Source organism: Sceloporus occidentalis, unplaced genomic scaffold (assembly GCF_023333645.1).
Source record: "Sceloporus occidentalis isolate IW3139 unplaced genomic scaffold, rSceOcc1.0.p SCAF_7, whole genome shotgun sequence".
In the NCBI taxonomy this organism is placed as follows: domain Eukaryota; kingdom Metazoa; phylum Chordata; class Lepidosauria; order Squamata; family Phrynosomatidae; genus Sceloporus; species Sceloporus occidentalis.
This window is the reverse complement of record NW_028316987.1, coordinates 21016278-21032430: the sequence shown is the minus strand read 5'-3', so window position 1 is coordinate 21032430 and position 16153 is coordinate 21016278.

Here is a 16153-nt window from a genome sequence, read left to right as displayed (position 1 = left end):
AATGGGGAGCATGATTTTGCCATAAATCTGGGGTGAGAAACTTGTGGTCTAAGACAAGGAAAATGTTTGGGTCTTGTCCTAATTTTATGTACTAATTTAAATATCATCCAGTTTGTGAACTACCTGGTTAATTCATTATTCATGAACAGAACAAAAAAAGATGACCAATATTCTGTATCAGGTGATGAAGCAGACAGCCAGGAAGGAATGGCCTTTGGCTGCTTCGGCTGTGATCGAGCCAGGACCATGGCGACCACACAGTCTGCTCCCAAAGTGAGCTGCCACTGGCAGTCCCAAACTGGCAGCAACAGGAATCGGTTTACTTTAAACTGACTCATTTTTAATCCGGTCCTTTGGACCAGAGGGCAGCATCAGAGCGGCTTCTGGCTGCTTTGGAGGTGTGCATCATCCAAACAACATGCCCCCAAAGTGGCTGGAATTATAGAATCATAGAGTTGGAAGAGATCGCAAGGGCCATGCAGTCCAACCCCTGCCATGCAGGAACTCTCAATCAAAGCATCCCCAACAGATGACCATCCAGCCTTTGTTTAAAGACCTCTAAGGAAGAAGACTCCACTACACTCCGAGGGAGTGTGTTCCACTGTCGAACAGCCCTTACTCTCAGGAAGTTCTTCCTAATGTTGAGGTGGAATCTCTTTTCCTGGAGCCTGCATCCGTTGGTCCAGGTCCTAGTCTCTGGAACAGCAAAAAACAACCTAGCTCCCTCCTCAGTGTGACATCCCTTCAAGTATTTAAACAGGGCAATCATATCACCTCTTAACCTTCTCTTCTCCAGGCTAAACATCCCCAGCTCCCTAAGTTGTTCCTCATAGGGCATGGTTTCCAGACCCTTCACCATTTTAGTTGCCCTCCTTTGGACACGCTCCAGTTTCTCCACATCCTTTTTAAATTGTGATGCCCAGAACTGGATACAATATTCCAGGTGGGGCCTGACCAGAGCAGAATAGAGTGGCACTATTATTTCCCTTGATCTAGACACTATACTTCTATTGATGCAACCTAAAATCGCGTTGGCCTTGTTAGCTGCTGCATTGCACCTGTTGACTCATGTTCAATTTGTGGTCTACTTGGATTCCTAGATCCCTTTCACACATAGTCTCGTGTCACCCATCCTATATCTGTGCATTTCATTTTTCTGCCCTAAGTGCAGTACCTTACATTTCTCCATGTTGAAATTCATTTTGTTATCTTTGGCCCAGTTTTCTAGTCTGTTCAGGTCATTTTGAATTTTGATCCTGTCCTCTGGGGTATTAGCTACTCCTCCTAGTTTGGTGTCATCTGCAAATTTGATAAGTATGCCCCCAATTCTTTCATCCAAGTCATTGATAAAGATGTTGAAAAGCACTGGGCCCTAGACAGAACCCTATGGCACCCCGCTGGTCACTTCTCTCCAGGATGAAAAGAAGCCATTGTTGAGCACCCTTTGGGTTTGGCCAGTGAACCAATTACAGCTGCCTTATTTGGCCCATGTGTTTTGAGCCTTAGTTAAGTATGCTTAACTAGTATACTAGTGTGGTTGTGGCAATAGTGTCACAATTGTGACTATGTAGTGATTGTGAATACGGAACATTTGCAAAAGAGTAACCCTGTAAACTCTGTTTTGTATTCACAATTGTTACTTAGGCTGCATCTACACTGCAGAAATTGTGCAGTTTGACATCACTTTAACTGGCATGGCTCAATGGTATGGAATCCTGAGATTTGTAGTTTGGTGGGGCACCAGAGCACTCTGACAGAAAAGGCTAAATATCTCACAAAACTACAAATCCCAGAATTCCATAGCATTGCACCACAGTAGTTAAAGCAGTGTAAGACTGCTTTATTTCTGCAGTGCAAACAAGGCCCTGGTCACAATCATGACATTATTGCCATGATCATAACTCCCCACCCCCATCTACTTTACTGGACATCAACTGCATGAGGAGAAGGAGGTTTGTTCTGCTAGCAATTGGAATATGAATAAATTATATTTCCATATGGTTGGGGTAGGAGCATCAGTCCAAAAGTGATTACTTAGGCCCGTTATAAACGGGCACCCTAGGACGGACTCAGTCCGTGCTAAGGTTAGAAAGGGGTGTCTCTTCCAGACGCCCCTACCCCTACCATGGACTGAGTCCGTAACAAATGATGGTGGCCGTTCCACACAGCCGCCACCATCTTGACGTAACGGACGCTCTGTGTCTGCACGTCACGCCCCGGAAATGATGCTGCAAGTGCGCGACTAGCGCTTTGCGGCATCTTTTCCAGGGAGCAAGAAGGAGCGCGATTTTCGCGCTCCTTCTGTGCAGCGTCCGGGAACCACGCCGTTTGGCTGCTGCGGTTCCCAGATGCTGCAACCGGCGGCGGCAGCAGACCGCCACTTCTTGGCGGTCTGTAACCCGCCTTAGTTAAGTATAGTTAAGAATCATCACAGGTGAGCAGGTGATGGATTTTATGAACGTAACAATTAGCCTATTAGTTAAGTATACCTAACTATGTAGCTGATACAGAATATTGGCCATTGTTAAATAAAATAAATGCATTGAATTAATACCAACCTGTATCAGGTTCCCTACATTTCTGGTAAAAGGAGCCACGTGCCTAGCATTTTAGATGTGAATTACAGATTCACCAAAGAAAAGTTTTTGTCTAAGAAGAGCTGGTGTCAAGTTAGAAATGTTTCTGTCACCTACCTGCATTATTATTATTTTTTATCTCTAGTATATTTCTATATGTCTGTTGTAATCCACAGTCCAAAGGTTGTATAAAGCTCCCCGTTTACAACTGAGGTTCTGTTTACTTCAGTTTAAATATGTCTTTCTCAATAAACTTTATCTCAGGCCATGAAAAACCATGCACCTTATTTTCACAGGCCTGTAATCATTTTTACAGCAAAAGTAAATGGTTGGTTGATTTTGCAGTGCCCACCTACAGAAATCTGAGATTGAGAGAGAGACTGAGAAAGAGAGAGACTAGAGAGAAGAGATTGAAAGTAAGGGATGGCACAAAACAAGTAATGGACTTTCTGTTTTGTGTGTGCACCTGAGATGTGGCAGGAAGTAAAAATATGCAAAAGATGAACAGCTATTACTTGTATCAGCTGTAGGTATTTGTGTTCAGTTTTCCTTTCCATTTCAACCCTACTGTCCTCTGCTAGAGATATTCTGCATGAAGTGAAATCTGAGACTGAAGGAGCAGTAAAGTATTCTGAACACTTGAAAAGGCTGAATCAAAGCTTGACTATAACATTCTCTGTCTCTTTCTCTCAACACTTGAATGGAATTCCTGGCTAGGAATGCTTGTTGCTACTGATACTCTTACAGTTTTAGGAAAGGCAGCTAGTCTCCTGCTCTCTCTTAAATTGATGTACTGTGTTGGTTGGATTGCCCTTTCCCCTTGTCACTTACAATTGTGCCTTTAGGCATGTTGCTTCCCTCTTTCTAGGAGCGTACCCCACCACGCACTCATTTGAAATAACACAGTGCCCAGACCACTGCATAACATTGTGGTTCGAGACTGTTTTCTCTCAAGAAACAATCAAATTGAAGCATTTGCAAAGAATATTGGGAGAGTGCCCAGAAAGAGGGAAAGAATCATCACAGGTGGGCAGATGATGGATTTTCGGAATGTGACCATTGCTGGCAGGATTTCTAACTCAATCAGCCTCTAAGCACTGTGAGCGGTTAATAGTGATTTCTGGCATCTATTACCAAGGAAAATCTAGGAAGAATGCTCTTTTTAAAAAGTCCTAATACCACAATCATATCGAAAACAAGAAAATGAAAACCCCCAAATTACTCTGGTTCTTCCCACTCTCCAATCACTTCCTCATTTTTAAAGGCCTGCTCAGATGTCAAAAATATCCCTTAACAGAATAAAAATTACAAAGTGCATGACAAGTTCAAAGCTCATGGCATGCTTCCTCTGTCTTCAGTCTCTAAAGAAGCAAGTAACTTTTCTTACAAACCTAGAAAATCCATCCCCACATGCAACTTTATCCCAATAATTTATATATGTATGAAACTCACATTGATAATCAAATATTAAGTGCTCTTAAGTGGTGGTCCACTGACAAACATTTTAGTATTGGCAAACCTACATCTGATCGTATCTCATTTATGTATCATTCACAGTGCAACCAACATATGGAAATAGAGGCTGCTAATTCCTGGGACTATCTTCCATTGAATTCTATGGGGCATACTTTAGACTGAACATGCACTGTGAATGCTGCATATGTGATGACTGACAGATGCAGGCTTGCTAGAGAATGGAAGATACTGGCAGCACTCCATTAACTAGGTCATCCCTGTTGGTTAGGATCAGATCCAAAATAGCTGACCCCCTTGTTGCCTCTTCCACCTTTTGTACAATAAAATTGTCTCCAAGGCAAGTGAGGAATTTGCTAGATCTTGAGGATTTGGCTGAGTTTGACTTTCAGCAAATATCAGGATAGTTGAAGTCACCCATCACTACTACATCTCTCCTTTCTCAGTGTGTGGCCATCTGTTCTAGAAAGGCATCATCCAATTCCTCCATCTGACTTGGAGGTCTGTAGTAGGCCTGATACAGACAGGCCAAAATAAAGCTGCTTTGAGTCACTTTGGAGGTATGGTGTTTCAATGATACATGCGTCCTAAGAGTCCAGAAGCCACACCAAAGCCACACTCCAATCCTAAGGACTTGAAACCAACTCCATCCTCGATCCCTTTCAGTCTGGTTTCTGCCCAAGGCATTCCACAGAGACAGCTCTCACTAAGATCTCGAATGACCTTTTACAGGCCAAGGCTAATGGCCTTTACTCTGTTCTCATCCTTCTCGATTTGTCTGCAGCCTTCGACACCGTTGATCACTGTCTCCTAATTGACATACTCTCTGACCTTGGGTTCTCAGACTCTGTTCTCGACTGGTTTAGATCTTACTTGTCTGGCCGATCTTTTGCAGTAGTTGCAGGGGGTCAGACTTCTTCTCCTGTTCCCTTATCTGTTGGAGTTCCCCAGGGCTCTGTTCTGGGTCCCCTTCTGTTTTCTCTCTACACACTGTCCTTAGGAAAAGTCATCAGCTCTTTTGGTTTTTCCTACCATCTGTATGCTGATGACACCCAGCTGTATCTTTCTGCCCCTGACCTTTCTCCAAGGCTTGAACAGCAAGTCTCGTCTTGCCTTACAGCTGTCTCGCAGTGGATGCGCCATCGGCGTTTGAAGCTCAACATGTCCAAGACGGAGCTTCTTGTCTTTCCTCCTAAGCCCACCCTTCAACACTCCTTTTCTGTCTCTGTGGACAACATTTCTATTCAACCAGTCCAGCAAGCCCGCAGTCTTGGTTTTTTCTTTGATTCTTCTCTGTCATGTATCCCTCAGATCCAGACCACAGCCAAGGCTTGTAGATTCTTTTTGTACAATATTGCCAAAATCCGACCATATCTCTCCGCCTCTACTGCCAAGATCCTGGTCCATGCCCTAGTGATCTCACGACTGGATTACTGTAACGTCCTCCTGGCTGGGCTTCCTCTTTCTCACCTCCGTCCTTTAATCTCTGTCCAGCATTCAACTGCACGCATTATCACTTCCACCCACCGCTCTGACCATATCTCTCCTGTGTTGGCATCCCTTCACTGGCTCCCCCTCCCTTTCCCCATTCAGTATAAGCTCCTGCTGTCGACATTTAAAGCCCTCCATGGACTGGCCCCTCCTTACTTATCAGACCTTCTTTCTCCTCACCTTCCAACCAGGGCCCTCCGTTTTGGTAGTCAAGGCCTACTGTCTCAGCCCAGGATTTCCTCTGCCCCATCCTGGATTCGCCCCTTTTCACTTGCTGCCCCTCACTCCTGGAACCTTCTTCCCCCACAAGCAAGAGCCATCACTTCTTTAACTAGCTTCAAAACAGAGTTGAAAACCATCCTGTTCAGAGAAGCCTTCCCAGGCATTGCATAATTGTCGCTTACTATCTGATTTCCTGTATTGCTATGTATTGTATATGTATTATCCTACTTGAGAGTATGTATTTTCCCTGGATGAAAATTAACCTTCCATTATGAAGCCAAGCCCTCCCTCCAGTCCATCTGCCCTGGTCCAGGCCTCAGAGGTAGAGAGGAACTGCTGGACCTCTTACCCTTTCCCGCCACCACTCCCTTCTCCTTCTGTGTCATGTCTTTTTAGATTGTAAGCCCGAGGGCAGGGAACTGTCTAACTAAAAGATTGCATGTACAGCGCTGTGTAAATTTACAGCGCTTCATAAAGGTTAATAATAATAATAATAATTGAAGGCTTATGTGTTGGGCTATTCCCCTGATCTATGTGTGCACATTTAATTGTCTACCTAAATATCACTGTTGAACTCTGTGGGAATGAGAGTGTGCTCTGCCTAGATCAAGAGTCTTGATGCACTGTGCTCCAAGTTCAAAGGTCTAATTTATCTGAGGGTTTCCTGCAAGCATGATAATGAATCACAATCACAACTATTCCATGAAGAACAAAAAAGAGATGAATTTAAAGATACTGGATTGGCTACACAAGGAGCTTCTTGATGCACTCAGATTTGAAAGTGATGTGCAATGGAAAAGAAAGGAGAGATAAGTAATCAAGGATAATCAGAAATGAATAGTTGAACTGTGTAAAGAGAGTGCTAGGAGGACTAAAGTGCAGATTGAACGTCAGCTGGCAAGAGATACTTACAATAACAAAAGAGGATGTCTAGTTTTTCTCCTCTGTTTCAGTTAAAAGAAAGAAAAATGAAATGGTAGGTCCAATGTATGGAGAAGATGGGAAAATGTTAGCAGGTGACAACATTGCCTCAGTATTTTCCCTCAAGGAAAGTGTTGCTTGTCCTAATAAAAGTGGAACAAATGATTATGGGAATATGTTGTAGTGCAGGATAAATAAAGATTTGGTATGAGAGAATCTAGTCACTCCCAATGAATTCAGACCATCCAAACCCAATAAACTGCATTCAAACTTACTAAAATAACTGGGAGATTTTTCTCTATAATCTTCTCTAATTCTAGAACAACAGATGAAGTGCTGTGAGATGGGAGGTGGGCAAGCATAGTCCCCATCTTCAAGGGGGGAAGAGTAATTACTAAACAGTCAATTTGATGTTGATACCTGGAACAAATTACTGAGTAGTCAATTAATCAGCATTTAGGAAAGACTGTTGTGAGTACAAGGAGTCAATGCGAGTTTCTCGGGAACAAATCATGCCAGCCTAATGGTATCTTTTTAATAGAGTCACTAGTTTGGTAAATCATGGTAACGTTGTGGATGTTGTATTTCTTGACTATAGGAAGGTTTCGACAAAGTTCTCTGCGACATTCTCGTTGACAAGATAATAAAATATAGACTAGATGATACTACTTTTAAATGAACGTGTAGTTCGTTGATGGGCCATACCAAAGAGCTCATCAACAGCTTCTAGCAAATTTCTTGAACAGCATTAAGTGGATGGTACAGAATTATGTCCTGAGTTCAGTGGTGTTCGAGATCTTTATAAAGGAATTATGAAGAAGTAAAAGTGGTGGTTCTGAAATTTGTAGGTTACACCACCTTATGAAGAGTATCTCATAGCTTCAATGACAAGCTGCCTCATGATGTTTGCAGATTTAATACTGTCCAGAAACAGGATTAAACATATCTTGAGAGGTTGGACAACATGGCAAATGATAATGTAGCTAATTTCAACAGAGATTAATATGAGGTGCTGCATGACATTCAGAAAAATCAGCTGACTGAATACCACGTAGATGATACCAACTTGATAGCAGTACACCCTAAAGGATCTAGATGCCATTGAAGTACAAGGGTTGGCCACTTCTGGACCACTAGATATTGTTGTCTGCAGCTCTCATTGTCCCTCACTATTAGTTTATACTGGCTAGGGATTATGAATTCAGTAGTCTAACAACATCCAGAATACCACAAGTTGCCCATTCCTGCTCTAGCAAATCACAAGATAAACATGTGCAATAGGAATACATATTTTAAAATGCTAGATATAGCAACAGAAACACTATGTCCAAAACAGGGGATGTAATACTACCAGCCCTTTTGAGTGAGAGTTCACCTGGAGTATTGTGTCCAGTTTTGTATACAAGTATTTAAGAAAGATAAGTGCATGTTACAGAGCGTCGAAAAGCGGCGCTCTGCTGGCGCCACCGGTTGCTGCATCTAGGAACCACAGCGGCCAAACCACGCAGTTCCCAGACGCAGCAAAAAAGAAGCACAATTTTAGTGCTTCTTTTGGTGCCCCGGAAGTGGCGCCGCAAGTGCCTAAGGGCGCGCTCGTGGCGTCACTTCCACCGTGCAACGTCCGGATGCTACGTGTCCATGATGTCAACATGGCGGTGGCCGCCATTTTGTACGTGCTCCGTGACGCCTCTTCCTAACCCTAGTACTTGTGGAGCGCATACTTTATGCCCATCTAGAACAAGCCATAGACAAGCTAAAATATGTCCAGGAGAAGCAACAAAGATGGTGAATGGCCTGAAAGTCAACTTTCAGGCCATAGTTTAAGGATTTGGATATGTTTCATTTAGAAGAAATAAAGAGGTTCTGCAATAGTCATATTTAAATTCTTGGAGCCCAGGAATATAGAAGATGGAAAAAATGTTGCTGTTCCTTCATAGTAGACATGTGAATTCTGTAGTCTATGAGTTGAATGTGGCCCTGAGAGCCATTTTTGGGAGGCTCTGACCAGACCCAGAACCCCTCCAGAGGCCCCCACAATTATAGAGTAATAAATTATCAGCATCTTTTCAACATCTGTGGCAATCTGTTAACTGAAATCGAAAACTCTCTTAATAGTTCATAGCTTCTTCTCAGTAAAATCAATGGTCTTTGTGCCCAGCCAATAAACATCTTAAACTGGATCTGTGCATCACCAGGGCAGATGCAGTTAGAGGAGAAGCATTCTAACAGGAATTTCAATGTTATTCTGTATTTTCAACTTTGTATGCTGTAGTGCTCAAATGTTTTGATGTAGCAACTCTTCTTGACAAATATATGAGTATCATGATTTAGAAAAGTCTGGTGTCCAGGCTCTCAGTAAGGGATGGGCAAAATACACCCTGTGTATTACTTGCCTCATTGCGTGCTTTTGCTGTCCCCAAAAGTGTGACCTTTAAAAACATTTTTCAAAGGAATAGTCATAGTCTAGGATACTCCAAGAAGCATGATAAAACATGGCCACCCCACCCACTTATACCTTGCTTTGATTGCCAACATCCAAAAGATTTTTTAGGAAACCAGATATGACTTTTTGGCACTCCTGATTTCAGTTTTGGTGTGGCGCAGTACTAAAAGTAAATTTTTTAGCCATTGATTCAAGAATTAGAGTTTTATGTGGTTATGGTCAATCCCTCCCCTAAAAATTACAGTGCATGACCACCTCTTCTGTAGGTAAACACTAATTCAGAGTTATTGGAGATTGTCAGATGAAGGACAAAACATTCTTGTTCTGTCTTTTTCCCATTCTTACAGCATGATCACAAGAAGATTTTCATGTGACATTGTGCTTATCCTGTCATTATCCCATTCAGAAAACAGGATTGACCACGATTATGCAAAAGACTTTCAGACAACGTCATGCAGATCCTGTCATTATCATGTCACTGAAGTGGCTTTGCCCAGCATTTTGCATTAACAGGAGTTCATGTTAATGCAATGCTGCTTCAATGATGGGACAATAGCACTGCAATCTGAAAGCCTTCTGTGGGATTGCAATCAAAGATGGGATAAGGATGGAGGAGTGATCCCTTCCTTATCCCATCTGTGTGTGATAATCTCCATTATCCAAATGCAACAATTTATGGCTGGAATCCTACATATAATGAAAATGGATCTTATTTCCAAATGTTATGTAAGTTTGTATTACTTATGGCCAATGGCCATTGAAACATGCAAAGAAAGAAAATATATTGGGATGTGGTTTACAGACTCATAGACATTCAGTTTCAGACTTAAAAAGTTGAATATTACAATGCTGAAAGAATGAAAAACTTGTTAAGACTGAAGCATAACTATGGCAGTTAGTGACAAATCTGAAACAGTTGTTGTTTGGATTTGTGAAGCTATTGAGACATAAATCTTGAGGGACTTGGCAATAGTTATATTATATTATATTAAATGCATTTAATATTTATATTCTGCTATGTATCATAAGATCTCAGGGCAGTGTACAAGTAAAAACAATTCAAAAACTTAAAATAAAATAATTTAATAAATCTGAAACATATTGAACAATACAGCCAGTTTAAAATAGGCTTTTAAAAGTTTAAAACAAGCATCTCAGAATAAATCTGTTAGGACTCAAAGACTTTTAAAATGACTATGTTTTTACTTGGCATGAAAATGAAATGAGCAATGGTGCCAATTAGACATTTAAGGGCACAGTGTTCCACTACATGGGTGCCATAGTTGAGAGAGCCCTCTCCGTTATACAGCATACTGATCTCACTTGAGATATAAAGGAGAGGTGGCCCTAGCAGACCTCAGTTATCCAGGCCAGATGGTGCATAGAGAGAGGCACTGCTTCAAGTACAGAACATCTCCAAGAACATCAAAGTTTTCCAATCACCTCATGTTCCAGCACCTTGATAGAAAAGGAATATTAAAGGGCACATACTTGTGGGCCTAGGTATGTTCTTTTCAAGCACTACAATTACTTTCAAGTCAGTAGGCATTTCTTCCTGACAAAGTGAGGTATTTACCACTCCTTGAAGCCACCCAGTCAATGCAGCTCAACTTGATTTTAAGAGTCAAGAGGAGATATGGTGAGGCATACATGTAATAGGATGCATTAATCCAAGCATCTTGTCAAGCATCAAGCATCATCCGGCTGGAACAACTGAAAGTGATCTCCAAAGGTCTGGCCAGATGGTGTACTTGACATTTCCCCAGACTCGTGGTAAACGTGGCAAGAGTTCTGCCATAATGTGAAAAAAATGTCTCCTTAAAGTGCCAGACAAATTTTTCACAGCAGGTAACTGAGAGTTACCTCTCTGGTCTCTCTGTGCCTGATCCCAACAGGTTCCTCACCACCTAAAATAATTCTGATGATTCAAAGCTAGAAGATCCCCTGTTTTTTTATTAGTCTAACTGCCACATAAGAGGCACAATAAAGAGTCGTTGCTGATCTTCAAACAGATCTGCTCCAAGACTTACGGTGCCTGTTTGACTGTCTGCAAATTTTCTGTGAAGCAGGGAGTTTACAGAATTATGGGCTCCACAACCTCAGAGTTGCTGCTCAGGAGTGCCTGCACTGATACCTTTTTTCATCTCACCATTCCACAAGAACAATTGCCAACTCAAATTGCCAGCCTTGTTAGTCAGAAAATCAACCAGAACATTGAGATACCATCCTTTGGATCCTCCATAAATCCGCAGTGTATACCCTGCAATGCTTCTCAGAAGAAAATTAGGAGCTAGGAGAAATTGCAGCCATTTTAAGTTTGCTTGGCTCTACTGAGAAGGACAAGATTCCAACGCCTCCTCTCTTCTGTCCCCATAGAGTTACTTTTGCACTTTCACACTTTGAACTCAGTTTGCACCAATTAAAGTCAATGGAAAGTGGGAGGAGGAGAGAGAAAAACTAGGACATTTTGAAAGTAGCTGAAAAAGTGGGATGGCAGGACTTTCTCTGAGAAACCAGTATAGTTGGTGGGTATGCCAGTGGAAGACAATCTTTATAGGTTCCCTACCCAGGGAAGATCTGCCCCTGTCAAACCAAAACTCAGAAGAAAATGGTCTGACCTTGACAAAGGGTTTGTTGAACCCCATCCCCAACAACCAGATCACCTTCAATCTACTCAACAGCAAAAACCAGTTCCAGGGCATGTCCTGCCTCATGTGTTCAATGCACATTGTACTGAGACAGCCCCGTGGGCTTCATGGTAGCCATCAACTCACAACCAAACCTCATAAGGATAGCCTCAGCATAGATGCTGGTACGTTCCCCCTGCCCTGGCAAAAAGTAGTCAAATGATGCTTTGCCTTGTTTATTTTTAAATTTTCTGTACCAGCTTGAGGGGGGGGGGGAGGGAGAGCTTTTAGATCATTTGTCAATCTTGAAGGTGCTGTCTTCAGGATGGTCTGCCATATCATCCAAAATATTCCTAGTCCAGTTTGAATTTGAAAGCTAAGGGGGATCAGAACTGGTTAGTACTTGGATAGGAAACCAATGGGAAACCAGGGAAACTCTGGCATCTAGTCACATTTTGTTGGTAGGTAGGGAGGCCTCCAAGCCTGATAAAAATGCCTCCAATGGCTCCTATTAGCCACTGGGGGGTTGCAATAAAATAATCTATAATAAAATATATTGTTTAAAAATTAGGAGAATGTAAGTAGGGTATTTAGAGGTGCAGCTCTCCCAGGATTTGTAGTGAGTGTGTGTAGGCCCCTGACTTGAGACATTTGCCTATACCTGCTCTATAGGGATTGTATAAAATTTAAGGAGCAATTTGTGGCAGGTGATCCATTTTTTATAATTTTAGAACACAGATTTAATAAATATTTGAGGTATTTTCCAGTTACTTTATCAGGTTGACCTTATAATTATTAATACAGGATCTAACTGTAGAGGTCCAGTTAGAGGTTCAAAAAAAAAAGAACTAAAGGCCTTTTTTAAAAATGGGTTTTGCACAGTTCTGCAATGTAAGAATCATTGCAGATCAAACCTTTGCTTCATCATTCGATCCTAAACTATCTAAAATCACTAGAACTTTGAACATGGCAATCTTTGCGGAATGCCAAACATTTTCTGTATTCACTTTTGATAGATTTGACTGTGTGAGCAAGGACAAAATGGATCTACAAGAAATCAGAAGTCCCTGAAACATGAAAGAGGGTGGGAAAACAAGCCATCACCCCCCAAATTATAAAACTGATTGTACCTTGGCAATATAGGATGCTCTGTGAAGCAGTTTCTCTTGGATGTAAAAAGCATACAATGTATAATTGGCTATTTCCAAAACACATGCATAAAATTGCCCTCTAAAATAATGCTGAAATGCATGAAGGTGGAGTGGAAGATATTAACTTGCATTCATGATTTGACCAGCAAATGAAGCAACAGTAATAGCAGCTGGCATATCCAACATGAAGCTTGAAGGACAGCAACCATTAGCTGAACTGTTGATCACAGTGATTACTTAATAGCAACAGACTGTATTTAAATAGGAACACATCAGAATTGGTGTTACTCTCTTTGCACAGTGCATACATTGGTATTTTTGTAAAAAAAAAATACTCCAGCCCATGAATTCATGTAAGAAGAAGCTTTAGAACCACATGAGGCTTCTAAGGTTTTTAATAACCTCCTTGACACTTGCCATAAAGGAAAATGCCAGTCCAGAAATCAAGGGAGAGATGTGTTCTTTGACTTCCAGCACTAACTTTCATACAAGGAATGACTTTACCAGAGCTCATTTTCAACCACCAGTCACAATCTTTTAAGGAAGGATGTAGCAACAATCTTGGATTTCTGGAAGGATTCCAAGCATCTCTGACTGACAGCACTGCAACACTTCCACCTTTCCTGAAGGAAAAGCTGGCAGACAATAGCAGAATAATGTGCAACATTTAATGTATTTCATGCAACTTTTGGCAATTAAACAGTAAAGGAATGGGTGCATGACCACAACCTTCTTTCCTCTGTCTGCCGCTTTATTTATTTAGCAAACGTTTATCTCGCCTTTCCTCCAGGAACTCAGAACAGCATATTGTCGGATCTCTCAACCAGAGTAACCTAATTGATTTTTCAGCAACCAGCCCCATGCCTACCCCACGGAGTCTAGCAGACAAAGAAAAAAGCTTAGTTTTCTTTGTAAAATATATAAAATTAACTTTACTTACAGAAAATGATTCATAATCAAATACATGACTGAATGGAGAAGAAAGGGGAAAGGGGGGAACTGGTTCAAGTTTAGAGTGATGCAGGAAGACAGCGGATCAATATGAAGCCACTATAAATATATATTCTGCCCAAACTTCTGTAGAGTAACATGCAAACTAGCAAATACTGAATATAAGCATGTAACTGTGGCTGCCTCTAACACGTATTTTCTACCCTTCCATTTTATTCTCCCAGCAACCCTGTGGGGGTATGTTGCTAAGCAGTAGGCAAGCATATTCATAAATATTGGAAGAAGGATTTTAAAAACATGTTTGTTGTTGTTTTAGTTTTTGAGTTTCAAGAAACTGGTCAGAAGAATCTTGGCCTCGATTATAAACTTCACAATTTGGGACTTATTCTGTGCAAAATTCGCAAGTGGTTGTTTTGTGCAGAAAACAACCACAGAAAACTGCATTTTCTGCATGGAAATTAATATTTAAATGCATAAATATTAATCCTTGTACAGAAAATGTTGTATTTTTTCACACACACACAAAAAAAAAAACACCTGGAATTGGGGACTTGTTCTGTGTAAAATATGCACATGGTTTATTTGCATAGAACATACTGTAGCATTTTCTGTGCAGAAATTAATATTTTTGCATTGAAAAATTATTTTCTATGAAGAAAATGTCATTTCCTGTGCAGAAAATATTGTTTTCTGTGCAAAACAACCACATGTGACTTTGTGTAGAACCAATCCCCATTTGCAGCTTTGTTTTGTGCTGAAAATAACAATTCTTGTGCAGAAATTATTTTTGTGTTAAAATATTTCTGCGTTGAAATAGCAGAAAATGCTGTTTCCTGCACAAAGCAACCATGGGTGAATTTTGCACAGAATAAGTTGCAAATTGCAGATAGCTTTCAAAAACTGTATGGTTCCTGGAGACTTTCTCACAGCAGGAAGAAAATGGTTGCAATTGGTCATTGCAACCTTAAAAAAGAATTACATCCCCACTAAGCAGTGTTGGAGCAGCCCCAAACCTTCATGGTTAAGCCAAGGTTTTTCAATGAAATCCCCATTATGTCAAGGCAACTGCAGTAAATGCATTTGGAGGGAGAAGAAATAACCTTCTTCCAAGAGATACATGGAGGCTTCTGCAACCACTGGCAAAACAGTATGCCAGGATATCATCCTCTCTTTGGTCTTGAGGAAATCAGCCAAGTAATACTAAGCAGAGGGACCTTATTTAATTCCACATTGTTTTCTATTCCACAGATCTATGAAATGTGCTTGCAGCAGCTCCTTTCTGGTGATTTGATAATGATTTCCAGCATATTTGAATAGCTAATGTTCAGTGCAGAACAGACAATTTCATAGATGTTCATTTCATCCCTAGCGAAAAGAAGAATCATAGCCAATGGTGCATACATACTTTTTGCTATTTCTGCTCAAACAGCATTTGCAGGCTTTTAACAACACTACATTATGATGAAGGCACACACCATGGGCAATGAAGCTTCTGTCATAATACACTCTTCAACACTTCAGGAAAAAAATATCTCCAGCTTTTCTTTTTCTTGTTCCTGTTTGCCTTTTGGCCAGACTCTTTTTGTTTTGATAGTCTATGTTCAGGGTGCCTTTTCTCCCTACAGAGATTGCTCAGTCACAAAAGCAGGGGGATGCTTCTTTGCTCCAAAAATCAGGAGTTCTGACAAATGGCTGCTTATCTTCCTTTCTTTATAAGCACAATGGCAGTGCAGGGCAAACTGCCAGGATTGCATCTCTGGAGACTAATGTCCTTTATGCATTATTTACCAGTGGCAGCCACTCTGCAGTTGAGCCTGGACAGAGTGCTTCTGCTGAATTCTGCAAATACTGTGGTCTTCATGTTCTGTCTTTCTGTCATCTATGGCTTAAATAGGAGATAACAGAGTATAAATTTCAGTGTTTGCTAATGTTTTGCCTAAAATAGACTTGATTGGGAGAAATATATGAGTGCTGCTCACTTGATTTTTTTTTTTTTTTTTTTTTTGGTGGGGGGGGGGCAGGTTGTCTTTTGTTTGCTTTCCATTGTAAATCTTTCTCAATCTTCCACTCAGTGTTACTCTTCCCCAGCTGCTTTTTGCTCTGTGCTGGAAAATATATTTATATGCATACAGTACATATGTCAGCACAGGGTGTCTAAATGCTGCACCACAGAAATGGCATGATGCTGCCCACCGTCTGGGATGAAGTCCAGGCGGAGGGCAGCAGTTGCTATGACCCCATTCCACCCCAATGCCGGCTCTTTATGACAGTCTGTATAGCCTCCAAGTCTTTGAAAGC